At 38.0% G+C, this 26,619-nt stretch overlaps 1 protein-coding gene across 1 annotated transcript in view; it reads right to left on the reverse strand.

Annotated features, from left to right (window-relative positions):
* The window catches only part of LOC307157281 (uncharacterized protein), a 198,580-nt gene that overhangs the window by 144,475 nt on the left and 27,486 nt on the right, over positions 1-26,619 (reverse strand). The window lies entirely within an intron of this gene.

Below are 26,619 nucleotides of genomic sequence, written 5' to 3' on the forward strand. Positions count from 1 at the left end.
TAATGTTTAATACAGGAATGACTCATGCAGATATCGCTGCAAACATGAGTCATATGGGTGTCCAATGAGGATGTTCAGTGATGAGTGTCAGAAGATTTTGTGAGCAGAACATCCTCTCGAGGTGGGGACATGCGAACAGTGATTTGGAGATGGCTGTGACTCGAGCAATTAACCAGGTAAGTTTTTAATTTTGGTTGTGTGGGACACCCCAAACAAACTCACCAGGAGTTATAAGGCCCATAACGTTAGGCTAATCTTTCATTTGACAGACCGGACCAACGTACGGCCGCAGGATGATGACTGGTTATTTGTCTGAGAATGGAGCAAGAGCAGGAGAGTGCCGCGTCGGTAGAGTCCTTCGCACTGTCCAGCAGCCGTATAGTGAAGCAAGACGTCGGGTTTGTCATACCTTACCTTATAGTAACTGGGTTTCCAATTATAAACTGCTGATTAATTGTCGATGGTAGGCATTAGGCAACTAGTTTATGAACATGCAAACAGCGCACCACTGCTCGGCTCGACTAGAACGTGCACCTTATGACAAAATGGGGGTGCTCAATATATTAACAGCCTTTTTCACACATACTTTCTCATCTTTAGGGAGCACGCAACCTTAACCCGGTCCCATATGAAGCTGAATACACTGGCCACAAATTGCACATGGACCAAAATGAAAAACTGGGGCCCGTTCTTCGTACGTTGCTGATTACATCCGAGATCAAATGACACATCCAAGATGATATCATCGTGCGAATCATGATCTGGCTAACTCGGTTCTTCGAACACACTTGCCGGATATGATTAGTATCGCTGGATTGAGTTATCTGAGATAATTGCACGTTCATGCGCTGGTTAAAAGGGGATATGTATCGATAGTAGAAACATTGATCAGCAACGCTGCTATTGGCTGCTCAGCGTGGCCAAAGAACGCACTCAGTTTTTCTCCTCAGCAGAGCAAGAACTAATATAGTCGAAGTTTATTCGGAATTTTAATGTTTAATCAAAACGCCAGGGAACACCTCAAAGTCTGCAAAAGCCAGGAGAGAGGGCTGGCAAAAAGTAGCAGACAATTTAAATCCGTTAGAAGTGGCCATGTTAGATGTTTTGATCACTTATTAGCCTATATTTTTGTATTTTAATAATTGCATAATTACTTTGTTCATTGTAATGTCAGTCACCATACTAGAACATGGGAACAAATAAAAGTGAAGTACAAAAATATTCTACATAATAGTCTCTTTTATAAAAGGCACTGTTAAATAAATGGTTGTCTGTTTATAAAAGCAACCAAGAAAAAGGCTGAAAAAAAGAAAAGATCTTAGTAGCCTACACTGTAAAATAAGTTTTGCTGCATTAAATTAAGGCCGTATAGTCATTTCATCTGTTAAATCTTGAGTAATGATGAATTGCTTTGACTTGTGAAAGTGAAAACTGATAAACTTATGTTAATGTAAAAATATTTTGCCATGAGTTATTGATCACATTTTTCCCCAGTGTAGTTCATTGTAATGACATTGGGTCTCATTCATGAAACATTCGTAAATATACGAGTAAATATGTGAGTGATTTGCGCGTAAAGAGACATTCCCGAAAACTCTTCTCCTGATTCACAAATACTTCGTAAACGTCAGATTTGATAGTGAAATGTGTGTGTGGGTTAATGAATTCCAATCAGTCGTAAATGGGATGCGCGTGCACGCTCATTCGCAATTACCATAAATCCCGCCCATTAAAACCGACTGACAACTATATATGGGCATCATATTATGACACCAAACGAAGGATTTCAACATGTCTTCTCAAAAGCGAATGAAGAAGAGAAATTTCTCAGATGCAGAAATTGAAGTTTTATTATCAGAAGTTCATTCAAAAAGCCACATTTTATTTTCAAGCATACATAGTGGCGTATCAGGTCCTTAAAAAAAAGATTTTTTTGGTAATAGCCTACCTATAAATGCTTTAGGTAAAAATGCTTGGCAGCATATTACAAATGCAGTTAATGGAGTTTCATCTGTTAATCGAACAGTCCCAGAAGTGAAAAGAAAATGGTTCGACATGAAGCTTGACTGCAACACTGACTTGCGGACTTGTAAAAAAAAAAAACTAAAAAAAAAACTTGCGACGTGTGTTCCGTTTGCAGATGCTATTAGGCTACTGGCTCTCGTAATAAAAGTAAAAAGAAAAACCGTATGTAATTACTATATATAATATTTTTTCAAAATGCTGTGTAATTTCGGTGAATTAAAAGGCAGCTTTATTAATGAGCAAAACGTTCGGATGTTAAACGCACTATTTACGCGTGGCTGGGAGCAGGTGTAGATTTCTTTCGTACCAACTAACATTTGGAAAATACGAACATTTTATTGAATCCGAAAATTTAAGCCAGAACCACTTTACACACGATTTACACAAAAATTCGTTCTGCTCGTGTTTCATGAATGAGACCCATTGTGTTTTCCTCTTTTGTGCACTTTTACATAATACACCAACACTTGTATCTGTTCCCAAGAAAGTGGTGGCTGAAATATGTGCAGAAAGTGGACATTTTCTAACTTTCCAAAGGAAAGAAAGTATAAGACTTTGTAATGTCCATTTGTTTCCATTGCACTGGACAGTGAATAAACCCTCTCAGATAACTGTCATATGGAGGAACTAGCCTACCTGCAAGTGCATAAATAACTTTACTTCATTTATACTTGTATGCTTTATGGCTGCAATATAACCCTCTGGGGTCTAAGGTGTTTTTGGGGTCCTTGAGATGTTCTGACATGCACTGACATTTTTGCTTTTTTCAGTTGCTTCTAAACATATTAATGGCAAAAAAAAATTACACACTATTTAGCACAAACAGGGCTACCATGAAATGTGAGCAACAAGAATGTACATGTCTGCATTTTTGAGAGAATAATGTTTATGCGTGGTTATTGAAAAAACTAAAAACTAAAGTTTCTGAAATAAGGCCATAAAACACATTCTAAATATGTGCCAATAAGACTTTTGTCTAAAAGATGTCATCGCCTAGTGTTTTTTCTTCAAAATGAAGTGAAAATTACCCTGCCTTATCATTCACATAACACAATACATTGATTTGAATTTTGCAAAGCACTTTCTGTTTGGAAAGGCCATATGCGGAGTGGGCGTCAACGGTCATGTATATGTAGTAGTTCACACCTGAGGAGACAATGGGGCCCGCATACTTAATTAGCCATTCATTCAGGTGAGTCACTGAGCCACAAGAATGCAAGAGCAACAGTTGGAAGCATCTCAATTCTTTTTTATTTTTCCTCATATTGTGCTTGCAATTTGGCCTATAATATCCAAGGAAAACATGTCTAGTAATTGTGCAGTTAATTCTCATACTGTATTTTCAGTTTTGGAATATTTATCCTCTCCCCACATTTGTCAATAATAAAACACAATAAAAGTTATTTAAAGAAAAGGCTTATATTTACCTTTTAATAGTTTGTTTACATCTACCTTGTAAATATATTTTTTTATTAAAATGGTTACAATTACAACAACAATTCAAGTGTAATCTTTCTTTGTAAAAACTAAAGTATACATTTTATCATACATATTTCAAAGTTAAGGATTTGATTGATTATTTGATAACTTTATTTTTGACAAAACATATTATATTTAACATAAGCAAATATTGGCAAACAAAAGCTTATTTGAGGTGGCAGATATTTTACATTAAAAATGTATAATCTATCCAAAACTAATCAACGAAATGTTGTCTTTCATATGTCTGTAACATAGGTCTTTCATTTTTATTATAAGAAATATAAATGTTAATTTGCAAAAGTAAGATACAATTGATACAAAACGAAATTCGTTTTAAAGAAAGGATTTGTACTTTCTGTTTTGAGGTCTCTGTGAAAGTTTGAAAGTCTTTTAGTGATTTTTTTAGATTGCTCGCGTCCATAATGGAGAACTGTCACGTAATATTGTTTTTTCCTCATAAATGCGAACACGAAAAATAAAAGACAAAAGACTTTTAAGTAAAACTTACTCCGAAATTGTGTTCTCGGCGGAATTCGCTCTTCAAAATGCTGCCGTTCGTCGTCTGTTATAATCTTCCTCTGAGGAAACAACCCGGTATCGTGCATTCTTCCTCGCTGTCCAGAATCATCTGAAGGGAGTCTTTATTACCGGAGAAGCGTGTCATACTCAAAACGCGATGAACTATCAGTAAGTCTGATGAAGAAACTTTTTATGGCATTGATCGGGGGGCGGGTGCGCTGCATACTAGATCATCTAACTATTTACATGTGAATGGCGCCGGGGGCGGGGCGGCCGCAGCTGATTATAGAGATAATGAGGCAGAAGGAAAAACGGTACCTCTCCTTGCTTTCAAACGGATTACATGAGTTGAAAACATTTGTTTTTTATATAAATTACTTCACTTAACCCTTATATGACCTTAGTTTCCTGTTTACACTCAGTGCATTTGGGGTCTATATGACCCCAAAGATGCACAGAGCTTTTGTACAAGAAATATACATTTTAATAATACAAATTATATATCATTTTTTTCGTTTACTTCTCATCTATATTTTTATGCTGTGTTTTGGGGGATATGAAGTACTTTTTTACCTATTTACTGCAAAATTCCTCAACTACACCATTAGCATACGTATGAAATATAACATTTTTATGAAAAAAACACATTTATGATGATCAAATTTAAATATGAGTTGTTTCTGGATATTGATCTAGGTGTTAGATGCAGAATTCTGCCATCTGGTGGTTAGATGTTTTTTTGTAGATAATATAGTTTTAGCCACAAAGTGTAATTACCATATACTTCCAGCAGAGGCCCCATAGAGATCCATTCATTTTTCTGGATGTGACTTATTGCTCTTATAACAAATTTTTTGATGAATTATATATTTAAACATTTTAAAATACATTAAATCAGTATTGTGTCAAAGTTTAGAATTTTTTTTTTGTTGTTTGAGGTCTTTTGAAGTGTCTTGTTATTGCAATAATGCTATATAAATTTGCAATAATGTCACATAAGTTGCCACTAAAAGAAACTACTTGATTGCAATTGCATATTATTTCAATAATAGAAATGTATAAAATTATTAACTTTAGAATAAGAAATAAATAAAAAAATAAAATAAAATAAAATAAAAACAGTAAAAAAAAAAAAAAAAACAGCTATAGGCGGATAGGAATAGGAGTGAAAGTAAACACACTGTGTGTCTGTGTGTGTTTGTGTGCATGCACGTGCATGTGTGTGTGTGTAATCATGCTCATTCCACATTTTTTTTTTCTCTAGTACCAGGCCTTCATTTATGTGTGAACATTTTTAGATTCATGCTGGAATTATTGATTTTATTTACCAATTTCAATAAAAATGCTCTCTTTTGCAGTCACACTTGTTTGTTTGTGTTTGTCTCTCTGTGTATGTGATCTGTGTGTAGTCATGTTCTTTCCACGCTGCATTTGTGCTCCCATACCATACCTTCATTTATGTGTGAAATTTTTTAGATTTATGCAGAAATTATTGATTTTATTTCCCAATTTCTATAAAAATGCTCTCTATTGCAGTCACACCTCTCTCTGTCTGTGTGTGTATTTGTGTCTGTGTGTGTGTGTGGGCGCATATGTGTGTGTGATAATGTTCATTCCACATTGCATTAGTGCTCTAGTACCAGGCCTTCATTTATGTGTGAGAATTTTCAGATTTATGCTGGAATTATTGATTTTATTTGTCAATTTCTATAAAAATGCTTTCTATTGGAGTCACACCTGTGTGTGTGTTTGTGTGCGCGAGCATGTGTGTGTGCAAGTGATCATGTTCGTTCCACATTGCATTTGTGCTCGAGTACCAGGACTTCATTGTGGTATTAAAATTTTCAGATTTATTCTGGATTTATAGATTTTTTTTGACAAATGAACAATAAAAACCCATTTTTTCCCGATTTTCCCATTCATTTCAATGTGGGGTCATATTGACCCCAAAGGTCATGAGTGTGACTTTTTTTTTTACATGCCTTTAGAACAACCGAATCAAGCCCAGTTTTTTTGTGTGTGTATAGATAGATAATGTAGGAAAAGTCACCAAATTTTATTCCACTGAGATGAAGGGAACCATTTTTTTTAATGAAAGAAAAGTCGCTTGGGGTCATATTGACCCCAAAGGACAAATGAGGGTTAAAAGAGGAGATTTCAAGCTTCATAAAGACATATCTCACGTGCCTGTGTGAGAAGTATTCGCTGAGTTATGATTCATTTTCGGACGCGTTTCAGAATGGACTACACGGATATTAATATTTTTATTTTATTATTTTTTTGCACTCATACGGAAAAAAACGAGCCTATCGCGCCGGCGCGATAGCCGACCTCAGGGGGATAAGTTGCAGGATTCCACATCTACAGAAAGGCCTACAGAAGAGTCTGCACAGACAGAGGACACATAGGCCTACAGGTGGGCAGTGTATAGCCAGCTTTTCCTTTTTATTTGTTGCATGAGGCATGTGTCTAATATCTCTTGTTGCAGGCACTTGACCACTGGCTTTTCTTTACAAAGAACAGTTGAAATAAAACTCAAGGAACTAAGCATATTTGTCTTTGATTAAACATTTAATGAAAATTGTTTTATTTTATTTTTGTGGCAATGTTGTGTAATATGGCACATGCAACAATGTCACAGGCCCTGTCAGGTGTGCAACCCTCAGACTTTTCAGACACTGAAATCTTCCCTTTAGTTAGCCAAAGTTCATTTCATTGTGTGCCCTTGTTCTGGCTAGAGCTGCACTGTAACTGGTTTGGGTCAGGGAATGGGGTCATAAAACACCTGTCTGCAGGCAGGAACATGTCATAATCACCTATGAAAAAATGCAGTTCTGTTAGGATCAGCATAAGTGTATGTAATACAGTGAGCTTGATATTTAATTATGGAACTTTCCTTACCACTTTCAAATAATGTGCATAAATGTGAATGTCTGAAATTCTTAATTCATGCACAGATCCTGGCCATTTTGCTTTCACATTTGTGATATGGAAGATTTTAGTCAACTGCCTTTTTTTTTATTTGATATATTACTAATCTGGAATATTAAGAATCACAATAGTAACTGGGCTGCACATTTACATTGTGAATCCCCTTTCTGTTCACATCCCCTTCATTGAGGCCTTGATGGCAGTCTATGGTAGCCTATAGTCTATATGGTACCAATCACATTAGTGAAGCCTGAGTGACATATCTGTAATCGGCATGGTCATGATTGTATGATCTTCAGAAAAAATTATGATAGCCTAAAAAAAAAAAACTGCTTTACAACATTGGCTCTTAAGTGGCTTGGAAATGCCACAAAAAAACCTAAAACTGTTTTTTAAACCTAAAAGCGACAAAAAACGACAAAACCTCACGAATCACGAGAAAAAATATATGTCATGATAGAATACTGGAAGCAGTTGCAGGTAAAAAGGTGTTTATTTACGAACAGCAAGCTCAAAGGAAATAACACTCAAAAGTCAATGCTGAACGATCTCTCGGGGACAGGCGATCCGATGCTCTCAGGAACAGGCAAACAGACGCTCTCAGGGGGCAGACAATCAGGCTCACTCTCGCAGGGACTTCGATGGTCACGTGATGAAGTGCGCTGATGCGGTGAATACGTAGATCCCCAGTGCTCGGTGCTCGTGGGCGGTGAAACAGAGAAGACGCGATCCTCAGGAAGAACAAGATCCGGATGAGACGGCACAACACACACACACAGGACGGCAAACAACGGATGGACGCTGGAATGGAGAGATGAGTGAGTATAAATGGAGAGCGGGAATTGAAAGCAGCTGGAGCGGGGAGTGAGTGTGATGATTATCAGCTGGAGCACTGAACAATCACGCGAGCGGGACAACGCCCACTCACGCACACTCACAGACATGAAAACAAACAATGACACGAGACACAGAGGAAACAGTGCATAACTCAACCGTGACAATATATTTCTCAGAAAGTGCACTATCGCGCTGCGCTGGACTTCCCGTATCAGCTCCGCTTATGAAGCCGGGATCTAATCCTGTTAACATGAAATAAGCTGCTCCCGAGCAGGTTTAAGTTTGCGCACATGTTGCTATGACAGCAAGTCCAGGATGAGCGTTGAAGAACCAAACAATCCAAGATCATGCCAAATCGCCAACAATCAAATCCAGCTAACTGAGTTAGCGACGTACGAAGAACGGACCCCTGGTCATGTTTGGAGTCACGCATGTCCTGACAGTTCAGCAAGAAGGTTGTTGGCCATGCTACCATGCCTGTCAAAAACAACCTGACTATATATGAACAAGTGTATAGATCAGAAGAATAGAGCCTCAACTGCAGAATATATTTATTGTGCTAACATCAGACATTTTTTCTTTTTGTAACAAATCCCAAGTTCTCAATCACTGGTTTCTATTGCTTTAATAGTTAAATGTAAATTACAAAAGCGTTAACTTTGTTTTAGCCTAATCAGTCATACATAATGACCCTGTGACATCTCTATAGATCAGCTGTTCTGGGCAATGGCATGTGGGATCAGATGAGGGTGGACCACGGAAAGGAGTTCTACCTCACCTTGTTCATGCAAGAGATGCTCTCTGTTTCACCTGTCTGAATCATACATGTCTGTCCAAGCATCTTCTACTCCTTCAGAGAGGGTATTCTCCACTGCTGGAGACACAATAAGCCAGGAGAGGTCCCTGAAGTCTCCCAGAGAAAGCAGACATGTTGATTTTCCTTCAGAAAAATTGTTAATTTTTTTTGTTGCAAAAATTGCTAAATACTGTAATATATATATTTTTTACATTGCCAACCTTTAAATTCATTTGTCAGTAAGTAATAAACACAAAAAGGATTGTTTGAGTTGAGTATTGTGCATTTTTCCTTACCACTATTTATTTATTAGTTGTTAAATAATATTAATGGAACCGAAATCGGAACTGGAATCATTAGGCGGAACCGGAACCGGAAAATTTCTTACGATTCCCAACCCTACTGGGCACCGATACAACAAAGAGAGGAGACCATATCCTCAAACACCATCAACCTCAGTATTATACTCTGATCATTCCCGCAGTTTGTCGTCATATGTCCACCTTGTTTTTGTGCAAACTTTGAAAGCCTTTATATCAAACCTTTGTCATCCACAAAACCATACTGTTGAACAAATGTGGCCCGAAATGAACAACAGGGTTAACTACCCTCTCAAAGAAGTCCTAGTGCAGATGGTGGACCAAGAAATTCTGGACATGAATGATGACGTGAAATATTGCGTCTCCAACTTGACTTGCCAGACAAGTCAAATAGGTGTAAGCCGTGTCGTACAGGCTTGGAATGGACACAGGATCGCTGGTACAGAAAGCCATATAATTGTCTTTGTCTTACATTGCCTTTTTTTTGTAAATGATCCAGGCGTTTAAAATTGCTCTGAGGGAACACTCACCAAATCTGTGTCATAGCTATATAATTATAGTCTCTTAGATTGCCCCTCCCCCTTTGTTTTTCAGAGCCCAGCCCAAAAGCACTCCCTCACACAAAGCAAACTGCCTCTTTATTGTCCCACATTTAACAATTAAAACTGGCAATACCATTAATATAACTTTCTCCATAGTAAAACTAAATATATTGAGCAAATCATCAGACAATTATATTTGTTAATCCCATTTTATGTGCAATTTGACTAAACCTATTAATGTCAACACCCACAACCCAACTAGAACCCTTACTGCATGTGTAAAATGTGTTAAATCAACCAGGGACTGCTTAGAGGTGATGTCTCCACTTTGCCCACATGTTATTTCAGGCAGAGGAGTACCACATCGCCTGGCTGAGGGTGGATGCAGAGCCAAGATTGACTAAGTGTTTCTGCCAAATGCCTCTGTTGCAGCAGATATGTATCACCAAGAAGTTGGGTCAACTCTGACCAGGTTGTCAATGTTTGGCAGTGATCCCATCAGATCAGCAGAGGACCAAGCCAGTGTGGAACAGCACTTCACAGAACAGTGGCCTGACATTTCTGTTCTATTTGATGAGGCAGTGAACTACAATGGCACACCTTTCAAAAATGCCTTGATGTGTCTAATAAATACAACAAAAAGATTTGCCTAATCTTAATGATTCACGTACTCAAAATAAATGCATGTAACAAGCTAAAATTTGGAAAAAAAGGAAAGAAAAAGTGTTTCCATGCATACCATCAATTTTAATACCATCTTAGTGAAAGCTACATTTCAGATGACAAATGTGGATCATTTGTAATAGGCCTACTATGAGATGATTCATTCATGATTCAAAAGTGGAATAGGTGTTTGCCAATGGTTGTCTTGAAAGGCATCCTCAAAACGGTAGCAGGAGTATATCGGCAAGATATAAGGGATAGCAAAATCTATTGGCAAGGGAAGGCAAAAGTAACCTATATTGCGAAGGAATGCAATATAAACTATAAGAAGGGCCTTCTCTCCATTCAGCCATTTGTCAGGCTAACAAATACAGTCCTGTCAACACACCCATGTGGGGCCCCATAAGGGTTGGATATGGGCTGGTGAGTTAATTTTGTCTGGGGGTTCCATGGTGGCCCTAGCTAAAACCCACATGGGCAACCCAGGTTTCTCGCATCTGGGGCCCACAGTAGCTGGGCCCCATGTGGGCTGATTATGGGTCCCTGCTATTCTACCCATATGGGTAATAATCATTATTATTATGGGCTAACAAATTCATTTTTGGGGCTCGCAGACTCAAATCCGGACCGCTAATATATAAAGTATACACTGACATTTTGATTAATTTTAAAGTTATGGGAAGAACTTGTTGTGTTGTTAGTTGTAATGTCCGTTCACAAGACGACAAGGTAAGAAATCAGACAACGTATTGTCTTTCTTTAGCTTTCCCGTCTGGAGGCAGAATCAAGGAAGCTATGTGTCTGATGTGACAAAGAGACGCCGGCTGTCTTGGATATCAGCCGTAAGACGTACAGACAGACATCAAGTTTTCCAGCATCCCAAGATCGGTAAAAGTGTGTTCTAGACATTTTTATTTAGGTGAGTGTCAAAGTATTAGGGACATTCTACCAGCAACGTACAATTCCACTTCTAAATATCTTGGAGAAAAATAGATCTTATTCTTTAATCTGAGCATTGAGTCGTATGGAAGACACTTTAAAACTAAACTGGGAAATGCATATCGTGCCATCTTAACATGTTTTTATTTTTGAATAAAATACATTTTTAAAAGCGTATTACACCTAAATTGTCAGGCCCTGTCACAGAGGGCTGTACTGTGTCTGTGTACAGTGTTTAATAGTTATCCATCCCTGACAAACCAACAGCCTTGCTATGCTGCAGCAGTGTGTCAAGCAGGGGTGACAACTCGTCAAGTTTAGCTAGGGGAATTTTCCTTTTTTTGGCACAACTCCTTATGCCTGGCGCAGTGGAGGGTGCAAATTGCTGGGCAAAACCCAGTATGCTGGAACATCGGTGTCAAAAAAGTGAATATTGTAATGTTAATGTATTTTTTACGTAAACCTGCTATGTTTGCTTTTGCAACCGGAAGCGCTTGTAGAAGCAGCAGCCGCTAGCTCCTTCAAACTTCGCTAACGTTACACTTTGTCTGTTGTTTAAGGCTATATTTATTTATTTTTATCGTTATACAAGCTTGTGCTGTAGAATGACAAATAAACAACCTTGTTGCCGGTGTCGTAGTCTACAACTATGCTAAAAGAACGAAAGCCGGTAAAGTTACTTTCGTTCGGACGACAGTGTTTTAATTGTTGATTTATTTATTTATTTTTAATTATCGGTATACAATCCTGTCTTGTATAATGACAAATAAACAACCTTTTAGGCCTAATACCATTGTAACGTTGCAGTTAAAGAAAAATGCTGAAAGAAAGAAAGCTGGTAACTTACCTTCGTTCGGATGACAGTGTTTTCACCGTTGACAGGCTTAAAACTCTCCAGGTCATGGACCCAACCATTGGTAAACTGAACGTGGGCTTCCAGAGACTTATAATTGCGAAACTGATCAGCGGTATAGGCACTGACACCACAAACAAAATAAGTAAAAATATCAGGAAATGTGATGGGAGGTAAGGCGTCAGGGTCGCGGATCCACTGGTCTTTTGTGACTTCATAAAGATCGACATTTCTAATAAAGTTTCAACATAGCGTTTCTTGGCGTCCGGTAGGAGTTTGTCTCTGTACAATCCACCTTGTTTTAAACTATTTTTAAGCATACTCAAATAAATAATTCATACAACCAGCATTGTGTGTTGCTCTATATAGTGTTGCTTGGTTACCGGCTTGTGTTTGTGGCCTCACAATATGGCGGACACTCCCCACAATACATTGCGCAATGACCATAGACTGTAAAAAAATATGGACGTAGTGTCCGTGACGTCACCCGTAGGTTTCTGAAGAGCATTTTTGAAGCCTAAAGTGGGCGGAGCCGGCCGTCGCCATCTTGGCCTTGCGTCACTCCCGGATAACAGAAAATAGGCAAACAGGCGGAGCGTGAGTGGAGCTGACTGAGGAGCCTGGCCTGGCTATCTGAAATCACCTAGCTCGACGTGATCGAGTTAGCTGATGATGTAAAGCCAATTAAACGTTCCTATTTTTGCCCTTCGAAATATTATAATAGTTAAAAGACATGGCTACAAGTGAGACTGTGTATTACTTCGAGAGTGTTTGTGTGTGACAGTGATATTTATGTGCATACATGTCCGTCACTCTTTCATGGTCCGTCAGCGCGGCATCGCTCAAGTTCGTAGAGAGCTTATTCAGTCCATTTTAAATTCTGATTTTGGCCGTCTCTCAAATGGGTTAAACCATAGATATATTGCCTTTGAAGTGCAAGTAAATGTGCTAGAAAATCCGCGCTCATTCATGTGCATTTATTGCATGGACGGAGAAAGCGCCGACGCCTGCAGGATTTCATCTGACGGTACATAAGCATATTATAATCCATCTGTTCCGTGAGAGCAGAACGAACGAGCATTTATTGACATTTTAAATTTGAAAACCCCAAAAAGCAACGAAATTGTCAGACATCCATTAGTGCATGTTCACAGAGGAAAACAACTGAAATACAGCGCTGGTTGTTCTCTCGAACGATAACGACGGAATCCAAAGACGTGGGCTTTGTACCCAAGTATTAAATTGTATGAAATAATCCCGAAAAAAAGCACAAACACTGCAGAGATGGCAAGTTCAGCAGCTAACATTTGCTGAGGTGAAGTGACGGCTAGTAACAGCAGACAAACGGCTAGCAGCAGCCTAGCACTGACAGCGGCAATCCATCTGTCACTCAAGTGGCCACGCCACACCCTTAAATTTAAATATTAATCAACTAAACGGACGAGTTATAAAATAATTCACCCCCCTCACAGTTGTTATGAAGGGCAGAATTAGCTGTATAGACCAAAGCCACATAGAGATCCAGGCTGTAAACATATTTTTTTCTGCTGTAAAGTTGGTAATTTTAACATGGGGGAGATACAGATTTGACTCACTTCTGCAGCCAGGCCAAGCTGCCAGTTAATGAATTGCAGTTTAACTCAGTTCCGTGTTGGTTTCAAGAGAGAGACGGGGAGGTTGCCGCTTGGCAATGACGTCGGTTGCCAGAATAGCAGGTGCAGAAAGACAACATTCGCGCACAGACAAGATACACACAGTTATGTCCAGTTAGGAGGAGGACACAGTTAAGTTTCATAGCACCTACAATTATTACACTCGGGTCCAGTAGACCCGAACACCTCATATGTAATAGTTATGTGTAGGAGGGTGTACCATGTGCAGTCATTGAAAATAAGTTATTTTTTATGTTCTTCACAGAAAATGAGCCACGACCAATGAGTTTGAGTTAGAAGAAATAATAAATAGCATAACTTTTTCTTTTAGCAAACATTGAAATGCGTCCCTCAGACCCGAACACCTTGGGTTAAACAAGCTACAATAACAAAGAGACCAGTAATACAATTACGTTTTTATTTAAAGGAGAAGTTCACTTTTAAAATGAAAATTCTGTCATCATATACTCACCCTCATGTTGTTTCAAACAGTTTCTGGGTCCTATTGACTTCCATAGTATTTTTAGTAGGAAAAAAATATACTATGGAAGTCAATGGGACCCAAAAACTGTCTGGTTACTGACATTCTTCTAAATATCTTCCTTTCTGTTCAGCAGAAGAAAGAAATTCATACAGCTTTGAAACAACATGAGGGTGAGTATATGATGACAGAATTTTCATTTTAAAAGTGAACTTCTCCTTTAAGTAAAATTTAAGACAACATACTTTTGCACAGTGTTCCCAGAATTAGTTTCTTTCCACCTCAAATGAGCCTGAAGCCTGAAGTCCTTGTTGAGGGGTTGCCTGTCGGGCCTGTCTATTACCACTTGGAGACCGCCTTCTCGGCATCTTTACGGGTGATTTGGCTGATCATGGCGTTTTTCTTTAAGCCTACTTCAAGAAACAAATATAACGGTCACTTACTTCATACGTGCTAACACAACTCTCAGCCAGGACTGTAAAGACAACTATAACAGTCACAAGCCTGTTACAGGGTAAGTTCTCTTCCTCACCACAAGGGGTACTAGAGGGCAACATGTGTGTGTATAACTCATGTAACATGGTTGAAGGACTGGGTGTATCATGCAAAGGCTGAAGCATGGCCTTGCCATGTAATTGTTGAGTCCTGGGGCTCGTTCTTCGTACGTTGCTTATTACATCCGAGATCAAATGACACATCCAAGATGATTTCATCGTGCTAATCATGATCCGGCTAATTGGGTTCTTCGAACACACCTGTTGTTTATGATTAGTATCGCTGGATTGAGTTATCTGAGATAATTGCGCGTTCATGCGTTGGTTTAAAAGGGGATATGTATCGATTAGTAGAAACAATGATTAGCAACGCTGCTATTGGCTGTTCAGCGTGGCCAAAGAACGTGCCCAGTTTTTCTCCCAAGCAGAGCAAGAGCTTTTAATGGAAGGTTATGCCGAATTTGAGTCTTTAATTAAAACGACAGGAAACACCTCAAAGTCTGCAAAAGCCAGGAGAGAGGGCTGGCAAAAAGTAGCAGACAAATTAAATGCGTAAGTGCTGTCCAATGTTTCTATTACTTTCTACAGTATGTATTTTTGCATTTTAATAATTTCATATTTACTTGTTCTTTTATGTCAGAGCCACCACGGGACCCACTAGAACATGGGGACAAGTAAAAGTGAAGTACAAGAATATTCTACAAAATTGTAGCCTTTAATTCTTATACTGTCTTTATTTTAAAAAGCCACTTTTTTCCTCTTTTTAAAAGCCACTGTTAAATAATGTGTTTGTCTGTTTATAACAGCCACTAAGAAAAAGGCTGAAAAAAAAAAAAAAACCAGGTGGTGGTCCTGCACCACCACAATATACCGCAGCAGAGGAGCTGGCCCTTGGGTTGAATAAAAACCGAACCATTGTGGAGATGGGCATCCCTGGGGGCAGCTCTTCCTCAGACCCAAAGCCAGGGACCAGTAGCAGCAACACCTTCATTACTGGTAGGCTAAATGAGCTTTCAATTCTCTAAGTACACTGTGAAATAATTTGTTGCTGCATTAAATGAAGTATAATCCAAATGGATGGATGGTACTGTAATTTCAACCATTTGTGAAAGTGAAAACTTCTAAACTTTTAGTTAATATAAAATGTTGCCATAAGTTATTGATCACATTATATTTTTTACAGTGTAGTTAATTGTAATGACAATTTGTTTTCCCCTCTTTTGTGCAGTTTTACATAATACACCAACACTTTTACCTGTTCCCAAGCAAGTGGTGGCTGAAGCATATGCAGTAATATGCAGGCCTAGAGAAAGGCCTACAGAAAGGCTTGCAGAAGAGTCTGCACAAATAACTGATACAGAGGTGGACAGTGTTGTACTTTTACTTTTTACTTTTGTTGCATGAGGCATGTTTTGACCCTTTTTTTTCTTTCACAAAATGACACAGGGTGACATCCGTTCCCTATATAAACGGCATCTTCAACAAAAAAATCGAGTATTTTGACCTGAAAAAACACAAATTAAGAGGAGAAATTGAACTCGACAACTTGAAAAAGAGAAAAATTGCACTAGATATAGAGTTGCTTCAAAAAGACCTCCAGAGTAAGTGCTAATACACCATTTGACACATAGTAGTATTGCTGACTTTACATAACTATCTCTTATTGCAGGCAAAAGATGACTTGCTGGCTTTTCTTTATACATTTTTTTTTAAATAAAACTCCAGGAACTAAGCATATTTGTCTTGTCTTTTATTACACATTCAAAGATGGTGCTCCACAATTCTGTCCCGTGCAGTTCTGCCACTAGTTTGGTCCTAGTGCACTGGCTGGAGGTCGTCATCATCAGGCTGCACCCCCACCACAGGGGTCCTCTCCTTTCTCATAGTGGCAATATTGTGGAGGATGGCACATGCAACAATTATGTCACAGGCCCTGTCAGGTGCAACCCTCAGACACTGAAATCTTTCCTTTAGTTGCCCAGAGGTCATTTCAATGCGTGCCCTTGTCCTGGCTAGAGCTGCATTGTAACGGGTTTGTGGTCCAGGGTTTGGGTCAGGGAAGGGTGTCATAAAATACTGCCTGCAGGCATAGCCCCTGTCTCCAAGCAGGATCCCGTCAAAATCCCCTGTATAATGGAAAAATGCAGTTTTGTTAGGCTCAGCATAAGTGTGTGTAATACTGTGAGCTTGACATTTATATGTTCCCTTACCACATTCAAATAATGTGCATAAATGTGACTCTCTGAAAATTCTTGAGTCATGCACAGATCCTGGCCATTTTGCTTCCACATTTGTGATATGGAACATAGTCACACACCATCTAAGAGATTTTAGTCAGTCAACTGCATACTTTTTTTATCCATTTCTTTTTTTTAAATGTAATATATTACTAATCTGGAATATTATAAATTGTAATAGTAACTTACCTGCACATTTATACTGTGAACCCCCTTTCTGTTCACAAAATCCCCTTCATTGGGGCCTTGATGGGGATGTGTGTGCAATCTATGGCACCAATCACGTTAGGGAAGCCTGAAGGACACATACTGTTAGTCATACTTTTTGGCATGGTCATGATTGCATGTCATTAACAATTATAAATGTACCTGCAATAGCCAAAAAATTGGGGTCTTAAGTGGCTTGGAAATACCACAAAAACCCTTAAAAACTGCTTGAGTGCCAGGTAAACTTTGCGAATGGCACGACAGACAGCACTTTTCACTAAGTTCTCTGCATCTCCAATAGTGTAAGGGAAAGTGCCACTCGCAAAGTATCTCAGGGCAATGCACACAGTCTGTGCAGTTGTCAAAGCCCGACTCCTCCGTGTTGAACACTTAATGTGTGGTTCCAACAAATTAATGATGTAAATAACACCCTCACGAGAAAAACGATATCTCTCAACAATTACACTTTCGCGCTGTGCTAAAGGATCCTGTCTATCCCGCAATACGCGAGTAATTCGAAAAGCTCTGCGAATTATTCTTGCACCTTCCGCAACAGGTTGCTGTCGTAAAAATGGACAAGACATGGCTGCGACAGACTTACATGAAATAAGCTGCTCCCGAGCAGGTTTAAGCTTGCGCACCTGTTGCTATGACAGCAAAGTCCAGGATGAGCTTCGAAGAACCAAACAATCCAAGATCATGCCAAATCGTCAACAATCAAATCCAGCTAACTGAGTTAGCGACGTACGAAGAACGAGCCCCCGGTTGAGAAACATTTGTTTTATGCTCAACTTTAAAGTAAGTGAGGTTATGTATGTCTAACTTGTTTCTTTTTGTGTGTATGTTTTGAAAGTGTTTAAACTATATTATTCAGACTGTTTATTTAGTATGGTTGCTTTGATTGTTGTCGAAGGACTTGTTTGTTCTGGAGGATTATGGTCTGTGAGAAGAAGAAAATGTGAGGAAGTTTTATAAGTTCCTTGATGCACGAAGCTCTTCAACTCATCATGATGACAATCACCTTTATAGTCCATGGACTCTGCTATTGAGACAGCAAGTATGTGGATTAAGACTGATCATTTTCTGGAGGATATACTGGACATTATGGGACTTTGAAGAATTCATATACAGATCTGGCCTTTAAAAACGCGCGTTTTCTCCCGCGGCATTCGGCAATTCGTCTCGTAGAGTCTCGCAGAATTCTGCAAGTGCTTTCGGGGGGCGCTACTTACAAATTCCCTCAATGTGTTTCGCTTCACAGAATATCCACCAGGTGGCGCATAAAAAACAACTTTACGTTAGATTTTTTCTTTTACTTCATTACGTCACGATTGTGAGAAAACATCCACAATAAAATATAAATTATAAATAGTAATAGACACAAATATTTACAGTAGGCTACTGTATTATACAGACATTTGAAAATATTTGTAAATGCAAAAGGTTCATTAAGACAAGAAGGGGTATTGGACAACGTTTACGAATTTTTATATGCTTTGTCATTGCTGTGGTTTCCAGGAGATGAGTGCATGCAGAATATTTAACATTGCTTTTATTAAAACAGCAAAGTGACGTTCTTGCCAGTAGCGCATAACTTTTTTGTACAACTATTAAGATGATTGTGCATGCAATGCGCATTTATATAAGTGCAACAGAGAATTTAGTGTGAGCATAATACACGTGACTCTGCCTGTAAAAACCCAGCAGTATTTTTTATATATATACACAAAATCATCCTAACATAATGCAATTAAATAATGCGACTTACCCAGATTCTTAATTCGTGAAAATATTTCTTGTGTGATTGTTCTTGTGCAGATATTTCTTGTGAGGTAATGTTGCAGCTCAACGCGTAGCATTTATATTTTGGGCGCATCTGATTTGCCATTACATTATTAATAAATATTTTAATTGAACTGTCTTAATGCATTAAGCATAAAGATTTTTCCACGTTAGTCTCAGAATGTCCGGGGTTGGTTTGAGGTCTTGCCGACAGTTTGTAAATCTTCTAAATATTCATATTCACAAATTCCATATAAAGGGTGATCAACAGTTATGACTTCTAAAATAAAATAAAAATGACCAGATAAGAGGTATCTGATTGACAGTTTGACAGATGTTGTTTTAAAAAAATAATTACAACATTATGGGGAAGTGGTATTAAATATTCGGTAACACATAGCCTAATACAATTATTTTAAGTATGCATTTTGTTCAGTTTTGCTTTTACAAAATGTTCCCTGTTTTTTATATAATTAATTTAATCTGAGATGTGCGTTATATCGCTTTTTGATCATTATTTGTGTTGTCGAATTTTGACACAGTTTCATTACTTGTTCATAATAATTTGATTCATAATTATGTCGTTTTTTTCTAAAAGTAAAAGTAAAAAAACTAAAAGTTTTTCTAAAAGCAATATTCTAAAGAGATACAAAGACAGTGTACGTGTACCCACCAGATTTCGCCATGAGTCATTTTGTACCCACCACTTTTAACTTCCGTTGACCGTTTTCAGTGGTTATGAGGAGCAATATGAGAGAAAATTTTTGTAATCATTGTCTGACACAACAAAAAAAATTATAATATTCATTTTATTTTAATTTTCGTGTTCGCATTTATGAGGGAAAAAACAACGTGTCAGTTTACGGTTATGGACGTGAGCGCTCTAAAAGCGGCAATAAAAGTCTGCTTTAAAACTTTCACAGAGACCTTAAACAGAACAGCTGCCTTTCTTTAAATCGAATTTCGTTTTGTATTAATTATGTCTTAATTTTAATCAATGTTTCGTGAACCAATTGCCTGGATTTAAGAAGTAAATATAGCAGACAATCACGACACCGGCGCCGGCGATATCTCATAAATGAACCGAAACTCAGCGTGTAATGCACATTCACATTTACAGTGTATTTAGACACATTTAGACGCATTCATAATCATTACTTTTACCGGTTCTTTGTGGCAAGCTTTATGCGTGCGGTCGTGCGCTTGAGTGCGGCTATATTATAGTAAATGCTCATTACTTAAAACAAAGCATAAGCCTCTTCCTGGCATGCAATGGAATCTACAATGTCAGTTGGTTATATCAACATATGTCAAATTAAGTTACGCGATATCAACAAATTAAGCTATAAACATTAATTTGAAATAACTTAAAGCGTATGTATAGTATATTTGCTTAAATAGCATTTAAACAAAGGAACTGCAAGGGATTAAAACCCCGCCCACACGCTGGTGAAAACTGGAAAAACCGGTTTTCTTTTGATTCCCTGAGAGGAGATCGATTAGCATTGGGGGTTGAATCGGCAGACCTGGGGGGTGGGTGGTTGTAATTTCTTGACTCTGTGCAATTGGTAGCAGCTAAAACAAGCAGCTAAAACAAAGACTGTGCAATTAATTACATTTTGGAAATAACTTTCTTCATGTCGTTTTATTTATACACTGTAAAACATTTTTTTTTTTTTTTTTGAATTTGTAAATATTAAATATGTTTTACAAACAATTGGTTTACAAACTCTTGGAGGTTTGTGGTTACCATCATTCAGAAGAGTGGTGCTTGTGTTTAGACTTGTGTTTTACGTGATTAAATCAGGAAGATTACATTGGTTTCTGTCCACACGGAGACGCATTTAAGACGATTTAATCAGGAAATGGAGGCACCGGCGCGATATAACTTGCATTGCTCGTGAACTGAGCTCGTCTCATAAATGAACCGAAACTCAGAAATGTATCTAGAAAGCTTGAAATGTCCACTTTTAAACAAAACAATTCAAAACGAAAAGAAACAGACAACTCTCTTTTGTAAGTGTGCATTTCTCTCTATAGGCACGTTCACAATATCTGCGAAGATGACGAGTCAGCATTGTCAACATCTTTGACTGACACATAAAACACTAGTTGATTAGTAAACAATTAAAATGTCTCCTTGCTATATTTGACACATGATTACTTTTGTCAGTTCTTTGTGGCAAGCTTTATGCATCCGTTAACTATCGAATATCGTGACTCATATTTTGTACCAGACCATTTATGGTTGTTCATATTGTTCAACAAAGTTCTTGATAAAAAAAGAAAAGAAAAAAAAGAAGCTACTGTGCCTAATATTATTGTTGTATAGCGCGCAAGGTTTATGCGCATGCTTTAAGTCTTCTCCGTTTTTAGTGTATGTCTGTGGCAGAATTGCAGTGCCTGGTCTGGTATGTATACTAGGCTACATCGTTTTGAGTCGGTTTCAGTGGTTTAGTGTGTACGCAGATATTTCTTGAGACGACGCCATGTTTTTATGCACTTTTACTCTTTTAGTTTTGTTGCAATTTCACCAAAAGCTTATAATTAGGAAATACACACAACACGCTAAACTTGTATTCTCTATATGTTAAAAATGTTGTAAAAAATACGTATTATTCTTATATAATAAGAATAACAATATGATACATTTATATTGCACTCGAAATGATTTAGATATGGAAAGAGGAATTCTTCTCAACTACCACCAATAAAGTTTTAAAATTCTTCTTTAGAAAATATTATATTTTGATGATTCTGCAAGTTCAGCAGACAGTGAGGTTCGGGTTTGTTCCGATCAGAGCTCGTGAGTGGAGAGCGCATTTCTGAATATTCCGCTCCGCTCGTTCATTCCGCTCAGGGTCCACGGCCTCGCTCAACACAGATGTCCTGTTGCCTGGTTCGAAAATATGTGGAATACGGGCTGCTTTCGACTAAAAGTTTTTTTTTTTTTGTAGTCGACTAGTATACTAGGCTAGTTGTTCATTTAAGTAATTCGTGGACAAATCGCCCCTTTATATTAATTTAATTAGCCTACTTATGGATCATGAGCGTTTACGTAATATAGCCGCACTCAAGCGCACGACCGCACGCATAAAGCTTGCCACAAAGAACCGGTAAAAGTAATGATTATGAATGCGTCTAAATGTGTCTAAATACACTGTAAATGTGAATGTGCATTACACGCTGAGTTTCGGTTCATTTATGAGATATCGCCCGGCGCCTCCAATGTCGTGATTGTCTGCTATATTTACTTCTTAAATCCAGGCAATTGGTTCACGAAACATTGATTAAAATTAAGATATAATTAATACAAAACGAAATTCAATTTAAAGAAAGGCAGCTGTTCTGTTTGAGGTCTCTGTGAAAGTTTTAAAGCAGACTTTTATTGCCGCTTTTAGAGCGCTCACGTCCATAACCGTAAACTGACACGTTGTTTTTTCCCTCATAAATGCGAACACGAAAATTAAAATAAAATGAATATTATATATTTTTTTGTTGTGTCAGACAATGATTACAAAATTTTTCTCTCATATTGCTCCTCATAACCACTGAAAACGGTCAACGGAAGTTAAAAGTGGTGGGTACAAAATGACTCATGACGAAATCTGGTGGGTACACGTACAATGTCTTTGTATCTCTTTAGAATATTGCTTTTAGAAAAAACTTTGTTTTTTTTACTTTTAGAAAAAAATGACATAATTATGAATCAAATTATTATGAACAAATAATGAAACTGTGTCAAAATTCGACAACACAAAGAATGATCAAAAAGCGATATAACGCACATCTCAGGTTAAATTAATTAAGCTCCTCATAACCACTGAAAACGGTAAAAAAAAAAATCGAACCAAAAGTCAAATTAATATGGACTGAAGTTAAAAGTGGTGGGTACAAAATGACTCATGACGAAATCTGGTGGGTGCGTACCCACCGTCCCCACCGAAATCGACGCCTATAAGGGAAACATGATAGTATAAAAAGTACTGTGTGTAATGCAGAAAAGCGCATTACAACCATGTTAAAACTATTTAAAACGTTAAGATGCAAAAATGAACTAAATGTAAAATTAGATAATGATATTGCGCAAATGATCTCGGTCTCTTTAAAGGTCTTCGCAAATTATTGTGTTATAAGACTCAGTTATCATAGCCTACATCACGTCTCTTCTACTGTAAGTACACAGGAAAAAAAAAATAAGACAAATGATGCGCGTTTGAGTCGGATTTTTATGAAGAATATGTGACTGTTTATGTAACTGGCAAAAGAAAACATTGTATTCGTCATACTTCGTCAACTCAGTATGGCCACATGAAACACTACTGCCATCTACAGGTTTTAGTATTTCCTGCGTCCAACACCTAATCCCCCTTCTGCACGATCCCGCAGAATTTCGGAAGTGCTTGTGGCATTCTTTTCTCTGAGACGCGCATTTTTAAAGGCCACATCTGTAAGACTTAAATCTCTCTGTTATCCTTACTTGCATCATCCATGGATATTGATTAGTCTTGAACTCTATATACATTTTTTGGTGTTGTGGTTTGGGGTGAACAATTGTGATGGAAGGTTGAACTGAATTGATGGCGTGAATGTGTTTTTTGCTCCTAAATATAAACTACTAAGATTTTGCATTCAGTGAAAGTATTTGGTTTGTGTTTATGCTTTGTTAAATTGATTATGTTATTGCAGTAGGTTTCCTTTATAAAAAAAAGGTTGTATTACTTATTTTGGGTTTAGTTAAATCTAGAACGGTTATACAACTATGTTAAGAAAAGAAATATTAAGAGATATAAGAAATACACACATTCTCTTGAACACACAAGCTAAGCAACTGAGAGACGTGTGAACACACTGCTCAGCCAGGACAATAAACGCTCCATACATAGTATTTAAAATCGACATGTTTATATAACGTTAGGGCAGTGGTTCCCAAACCTGTCCTGGAGTAACCCCAACACTGCACGTTTTCTTTGTCTCCCTAATCAAACACACCTGATTCAACTCATCAGCTCATTATCACATGGGTTAATGAGCTGATGAGTTGAATCAGGTGTGTTTGAGTTGAAAACGTACAGTGTTGGGGGTACTTCAGGACAGGTTTGGGAACCACTGCGTTAGGGTATTGTGACACCTTTCTATTATCGGTACAACTTAAAACATTATCCATATGCACACCTACCATATATTACTTCATACAGTTTTAAGGCCTTGAACTCTCTCTTCCCATTTCGGCCCACAAAGTTATACTGCCTGGATTGGCCTTGGAGGAAGGTCATCATACTTTTTGTGGCCTCGTCAACAGTAAATTTATCTACAGTATATTGCTCACTGGAGTAAACCACTCAACATGAAAGAACTGCCAGAAGCATGGGTATGGGCTAGGGGTGGAACGGTACATGTATTCGTATTGAACCGAAACTTTACGGGCGTCACGGTTCGGTGCATGAATATACATGGAGAATACACGGTATAGAAATAAATAAAACTTGCGTGCAAATTAATTAATATAAAGAATACACGGTATAGAAATAAATAAAACTTGCGTGCAAATTAATTAATATAATGCGGAACTACTGTTAGATAGGTGGGTTCTTTAGGGACACCTAATCTGTAGCTCCGCCTTAGCTCTGAAGCTCTGTGGCTATAATGAACAGGCTGTGATGTCAAGATTGCAATGCTGGAATATGTTGTGTGTGTGTGTGTGTGTGTGTGTGTGTGTGTGTGTGTGTGTGTGTGTGTGTGTGTGTGTCTGTTCATACAGGACTTCATTCAAATTGCAAAGCGTTTACTTAAATTTGTGTACACTCACAATAAAACACAACATTGTGCTTTTGTCAAACTGTCACCCAACCAAAACACACACACACACACACACACTGTTTAAAAGCAAAAAATATTTATCCAACCCCATTTAAAAACAGTCTGTCGGTGCCGTCTTTTGGACATTCATCATATTGCATTAGTTTTCATTTCTTGTTCTCAAACGGAGCACTAACCAGGGCCTGGTTCCCCGATAACGCTCACTCTTAGCGCGCTAAGAAGACTCGAAAGATATATCTTACCAAAGTTGTTTATGTTCCTAAGTGTGTTCCCCGAACCATACCTTAGGAAGCTGCTTAAGATATACCTTCTTACGTGCGACGTTACCCGGCGCTGTCCGTGGCGATGGTGCTGAATTGGTTGATATCGATGGCTCGAGAATCAATTATTCTCTCGTGCAGGGGCTGTTTATGTGAGAAAGCGGTGATCTTTATAAATGAAGCACTTCAGAAATAGTTGAAATTGCATTTATTAGGACTCATGGGATATATAAAAATAATCCAAACTATAATAGCCTATAATAGCCTAGCCTACATATTTTTAAATTGTATCATATATTGCTGCCATAATAACCATTTCAAATTTGTATGTGCCTTCTTCTCTTTTCCATTTTTGTTCGCTGAGGTGGAGCTGCGATGAAATATTGTTCTTGTAAATACTTTCCAGCATTTCAGTAATAAAAGTGTACATCATGTACGGTGCTCGGCAGTGATCAAAAAGGGTTTAAACCGTGAATTTTGAATCTCTTCTTGTAAACTCAGAGATGTGGATTCAGACGGCAATTAAATTACCACACGACCTGTTTGTCAAAAAACAGAAGGTAAGAAGCCACTCAGAGTCACGTGGGACCACCGAGGGAGATGGCCGCACACTAGAGTAGCTCTTAACCCCCTGAGGTCGGCTATCGCGCCGGCGCGATAGGCTCGTTTTTTTTCGTATGAGTGCAAAAAAAAAAAAAAAAAAAAAATTAATTTTTATCTTATATGCTTGTGTTATACATCAATCGATCCTGTTTAGTGTGTATTTTTTTTGTGTATGCTCATAATAAAAACAAAGTGTTGTGCTTTTCGCCAAATAAAGAAAAATAAACATGATGCGAGTTCTGCCTACTCTCCGTCAGTGAAGTCAATTCTGAAACGCGTCCGAAAATGAACTGTAACTCAGCGAATACTCAGTCAAACAGGCATACAGTCACACAGGCATGAAGCTTGAATTATCTTCTTTCAAATGAAGTAATTTTTATACAAAACAAATATTCACAGTTTATATAATATGTATGTAAAGAGAGAGATGTCAGTCGTTCTCATCTCAGCTAATTAAGTTTTAATGTGACTCCGCCTACGGAGACCGCGCTATTCAAACGCAAATGTGAGGCGATCCATACAAACCTGTGAAACGCCCACATCCGCTGGATAAGGCCGGTGAAACACTGGATGCGTGGCGTAAGCGTCTCAGCTGCGTGGCGTGTCCGTTTTTATTTCGGCTCCCATCCATGTTAACAGTTTAGAGTTTGCATACTGCCTGTGTGAGACGCGCGTCTCAGGCGCGGCACGAGCCGCGTGGAAAACGCGTGCATTCTAGAAATAGAACCGACGCCTATTTTTCACGCGACACGCAAGCGTCTTGGAAGCGTTTCCATGCAAAATTGAATAGGAAAATCTGTTTATTTGTCATTTTGACACGAATACATATTAATAAATGTCCTTTTGATGTTTAAAAGTGTCTAGGTTTTGACATAAATGCAAATATAAATGTAATTTTACAAAATATGATCGATTTTCAAATACTGCTGTATTGAATGAACAGCTTTTAGCAAACTCTATTGCTATACTGAGATGAGGAATATATACTGTATGTGTTTTGTCAAAAATAAAGTCATCAACTAACTAATGAATCCTTTACTTTGAAATACGTATGATAAAATGTATACTTTAGTTTTGAAAGACGTTGACTAGTTTTGAAAAGATTATAAAGTATGTATGTGCATGCATATATATATATATGTGTGTGTGTATATATGAAGAGTTTAGATGCAAAAG

The sequence above is a fragment of the Squalius cephalus genome (assembly GCF_949319135.1).
Source record: "Squalius cephalus genome assembly, chromosome: 4".
Classification (NCBI taxonomy): domain Eukaryota; kingdom Metazoa; phylum Chordata; class Actinopteri; order Cypriniformes; family Leuciscidae; genus Squalius; species Squalius cephalus.